Here is a 5,179-nt window from a genome sequence, read left to right on the forward strand (position 1 = left end):
CCATGAAAGCCATCAGTCCTTGACTATTTGGTTTTTCTCAAACAAAACTGGTCTGGTGGGTTTTCAGAGCTTGCTGATTTATTTTCAAAAGGAATACTTTTAACTGTTACCAGCTCCCTCTCTGCCACATTGCCCCCTTTGATTCTCAACCCTTCATGGGTTAAGAGCATCATCCTTAGCTCTTTGTTCAACAACTATTTCCACAAACTTAGAAATGGCATTCATAATTATTGGAGCTATGCAAGGGAGGACAAGACAGGTTTCCAACAATAGGACTACAGATCCAATAATGTACTTAAATCCTCCTAGACCTGAGAACATGTTTTCAAACAATTGCCGATTTTTATGCCTTGCCATTTTTGCACTGGGACATGGGCAAGCTTTCTAACATTGGTGGCTATATCAGTTGTAACTTTACTATTTTTATCTATTTTCAAACAACAGTCAGAGCTATTAAATTTACCACATACTTCTTCTTCTACTCGCAGATAGTTCAAAGCTAAGTGGTTTTGATAAATAGCTACGCACATTTTGTTGCTGAGCAACAAGCTCAAAAGCTATGGTTGTTTTATTTGTCATAATTTCTAAGACAGCTTGTAACCTAGTAATACGATTTAGCATATATATATAGGCGTGCAGTATCCCCAACTCCCATCTTGTGCCCATGTGGCTGGGCCATAAGTATTTATAATTCTCTGGGGTGGCCATTTGTTATCTTTCCAAACCTGGGTCCCTCCTATATTAGGAACTTGGTCGAGGGATAGAGCATTTCATGTTTTGAGGCTTTTAGAAAGGGGAATACCTAGTTCCCCCTTGGGTTAGGCAGAAGGAAAAATCCTGGCTGGATTATTCCTGTGGTACATGTGTGCCTTTCCATAATGCTAGGAGCTGGGCATATGCAAACTTTTCATGTGTCCAAAATGGCCCTTTAGTACATTGAGAAGATTTAGCTGCATAAGCATATGCCCAATACCAAACAGGCCTTGTTGGCCATCAGAACACACTTCTGGCTGGGATGAATAGCGATGGAAAACTCTAACGTCTGGCCAGATAGTTTCTATATACGTACATGCTGGGTGTGTGAGGGAAGCGATAAACACCCAAATTAGGCAGAAATGCATAAAAGCACAAGAACACTTCCTATCATAAGAAAGAACGGAAATGTTAGTGAGACCCTTTTCTAACATGTTCAATGGGCACAACTCTGTTAATTCTATAGCAAATAAAGTAAGTTTTTCAGCAATTAAAACAACAAACTGTTTAGCATAGATAAAGGTTGAAAAAGCAAAACAATGGCTTATCAGTGATGTCCACTGAGTTCTTAAGCTGAATCCTCAATCTTCTGCCATGTATCAATCAGCTAGCCTCCAGCGTGTGACTGAAGCAGGGCTGAAGTATCCTCAGGCTTCTAGAGCAGGGCTTGAGAAATTTTTTCCAGGTCCTCTGTTGGGCTCGGTGACTTTCCAAAGGGTCAGCTTAAGGGGTGTTGCTGAATCTGCAGTGCACTCCCAGTCCTGGAATGCCGGCTTAATTCTGCTATAACGGATCCAAGGAATTATTTTGGCTACTTTGACTACAGTTGGTAGATAAAAGAACAGTAAATGGCCCTCTCCAGAGGGGCTTTAGAGGTTGTACATTCCATTCTTTTACCCATACAATATCACCTGGCTTAAAAGAATGGGCATCGGTAGTTAAACTAATTGGCAATCGTTCTCTGACTTGATAATGGATGGCATTTAGGACTGAACCTAAGACTTGCATTTGTTGTTTTGGGGTAACACTTCCTAATTCCTTTAAGTCTCCCTGTATGCCCTTAAAGAGAGGGGATGGCTGCCCATAAAGAATTTTAAAAGGCAAGAAGCCTGTTTAATTCCTTCAAAGGCCTGTTTCTGGGCCTTTTCCCATAGCAGGGGCTCCTGTTCACCCCCCTTTGAGGTTTCATAGAGGGATTTCATCATGATAGGGAAGTTAGGTATCCAAATTTTATAGGACCTCGCGTCCCCAAAAACTTTCGAATTTGACACCGGGTAGATGGACTGGTATATCATGGTCCAGGAAGTTCCTAGAGAAACAAGCTTATGAACTGTGATTAAATTTTGTCCCAAATGAACAACACATTTCCTTATGAACATTTATGTTTGTGGCCCTATTTCCTTAAGAGGTGTAGGAAAAGGCCTACCGTTAAACAATTTCAAAGTTTTAATGAATCCCATTTCAGGGATTTGGATGCTGAGCGATGCAATACCAAATACCTATATTCAGTTTACTTGTGTCTTCAAAGGATGTCTAGTGATTCTTATGCTAAACCGCAAATTTAAAGATTGTACTGTCCTAGTCCTACATCTGATGGAGTTCTCTTTTGGATTTTCCGAGGAGTGGGAGAGGTTGCCACTCAGTCTGCAGTAGAAACGTTTGAATGTCTTCTAAAACCTACCTATAGGAAATTTATCTACGTCTAACCTGTGCTAGCTACCCTGCCTCAATTATTTATTCTTTAGAGATTTTTCAATCCCATAATCGTATGGGGTGCTGAGGGGTGAAGGTCCATTTTCTGTAATTCCTTCAGAGCTGACAATGGGTGTAGTCCTGCCTAGCCAGAGATAAAAAATCTCTCCCTATCTGACTTAAATTGTCCAGATCTGTTTCAGTAGTGGCATTGTTTTCAGGCACTGACTGGAATTCTTGTATGACCATTATGTGGGCATGAAATTACTGGATTCTAGCTCAATAACAGGCATAAATTCAGGCATACATTTTGACAATTTTAGGTAGTGGCTGATTACCTTTTGTACAAAAGCTACAAGGTCTGAAGTTATTAGCATAACTTAAATGATAAACTTTAATTTCTGTGGCTTTATTACTAGTACCAACCTTTGGAGTTTTTAATGTATTTCTGGACTATAATGATAGCATGACAGATTGTTTTAGACTATAATTTGAACTAGGCACTCAAGTAAATTTTATATAAAATTTGAAGAGAAATTCAAAAATGTTTGGAGACTTGCATCCAGAAAAGACTTTATTATGCCTAGATTGTTTATAGAATTTCTTTTGTATATGTAGTCTTTTCATAAACTTTTCTCATACCATTTTTGGCATGCTTATACTATTTTATTTTTCTTTGCCCCCTTTTTAAAAAAAATTCTCAGATAAATATCTGCTTTATTATAGGACAGAAATTTACCATATCATATCTCTTGTTAGATAAAAAATATCTTTTATATTTCTCTTTTTTGTTTTCTTACTAAAACCTTATTTGTACACCAACCTTTTTATATTTTTCCTTTGCTTTTTTCTTTCCTTTTTATCTTTTTATAGATAAACTTTTACAGTCATAATTTGAATCCACCTTTTAGTAACTGTTAGGTGAAACATTTAACTTCCAGAACATCTTTAACTCCCACTAGAAAGCAGGTATCAGGGGAAAGAGATTCAGTATGAGCACAAGGGATAAAAACTTAGCCTCAGTATTAATTTAAAAATTAATTTGGACCCCAGCCACATTTATACAGACCCAAGGATTCATTGGGGTGATGGCAAACAGAGCACTGGGCTGGGCCGTGCCCCCCACCTTCAGTCAATGGTCACCATCACCAAGCTAGGTGTTCCCCCCCACTTCAGGAGAGGCTGGGGCACCATATCTTTCAGTGGCTTTTTAATCCGGATGTTGGAAAAGGTTCTGGGGGCTCAGGCCATTAAGAACAATTGTGCTTTAAGTACCCAGATTGACTACATTCATAGCAGCTGATACCATCTCCCTTAGCAGGTTGATCCTTATCAGACCTCTTTTGGGTGACTGGAGCTTTGCCATTAGTGGCAACTGCCAATAGGTTTGTTTACCTTTTCTCTGGCTGGTGCTCATTCTGGAGTCCTTCTCCTTTTTGTTTCTTAATGTCTCAGTTTCTAAGAACTTCAGAAGCTTTCTATAATTAGGAGTTTGGTATTCATAGTCCTGAGTCAAGCCTCTGGAGTTGGGTATTTAATATTCTATAGGATATAATCTTGTTTGCAAAGTAGTGAAAAACATTTTTATTTTATTTTTTATGTATTTTTAAAATTTAAACATATTTTTTATTTTAAAATTGTGGGGTACAGTGAAGGGTTAGGTATACAAATATGCATCATTCAGGCACCCATGTTGTAAAGGGTGTTCCCCCATCCCGAGACAGATATTGACTACCATTAATCCCACCACCCTTTCCCTCCCTCCCCTCCCCATAGATTCCCACCACTGTTGATCCTTTCCTTATAATATTACGATGGAAGTTCAAGGTCCACTTATGAGTGAGAACATGTGATACTCAGATCTTTGTTGCTATGAAAGATCACTCAGTATTATAGACTCGAGTTCCATCCAGGTTGTTGCAAAATTCATGATTTTGTTCTTTTTTATGACTGCATAGTATTCCATCGTGTATATGTACCACATTGTTTCAATCCAGTCCTCTTTTGATGGACAGCATGGTTGGTTCCAGGTTCTTGCTATTGTGAACAATACTGCAATAAACATACGTGTGCAGGTAGCTTTTTTATAGAGTGATTTGAGTTCTTCAGGGTATATTCCCAGTAGAGAGATGGTGGGGTCATACGGGAGGTCGCTATTTAGAGTTTTTAGGAATTGCCACACTGCTTTCTACAGAGGTTGCACTAGTTTACACTCCCACCAACAATGTATAAGTGTTCCCTTTTCACCACATCCTCTCCAGCGTCTGTTATTTTTTGAGTTATTGATAATGGCCATTCTGACTGGAGTTAGGTGATATCTGAGTATAGTTTTAATTTGCATCTCCTTGGTGATTAGTGAGGTTGAACATTTCTTCATGTGTCTGTTGGCTGCTCATATGTCTTCTTTTGTGAAGTGTCTGTACATATATTTTGCATACTTTGTAATGAGGTTATTTGTTTTTTTCTTTTCAGCAAGTTTGAGTTCCTTGTAGATCCAAGATGTTAGGCCTTTGTCAGACATGGAGTTGGCAAATACTTTTTCCAAGTCTCTGGGCTGTCTTCCTGCTCTCTTGATGGTTTCTTTGGCTTTTTAGAATCTTATCAGTTTAATGAGGTCCCATTTGTCTATCTTATCTTTTATGGCCCATGTGGTTTGGGTTTTATTCAGGAGTTGGATGCCAGTTCCAATTTCCATAAGGGTATGTCCTGCATTTTCTAAGGTTCTTATGGTTTG

This window comes from Carlito syrichta, unplaced genomic scaffold (genome assembly GCF_000164805.1).
Source record: "Carlito syrichta isolate Samal-C Ts95f unplaced genomic scaffold, Tarsius_syrichta-2.0.1 Scaffold80094, whole genome shotgun sequence".
NCBI lineage: Eukaryota > Metazoa > Chordata > Mammalia > Primates > Tarsiidae > Carlito > Carlito syrichta.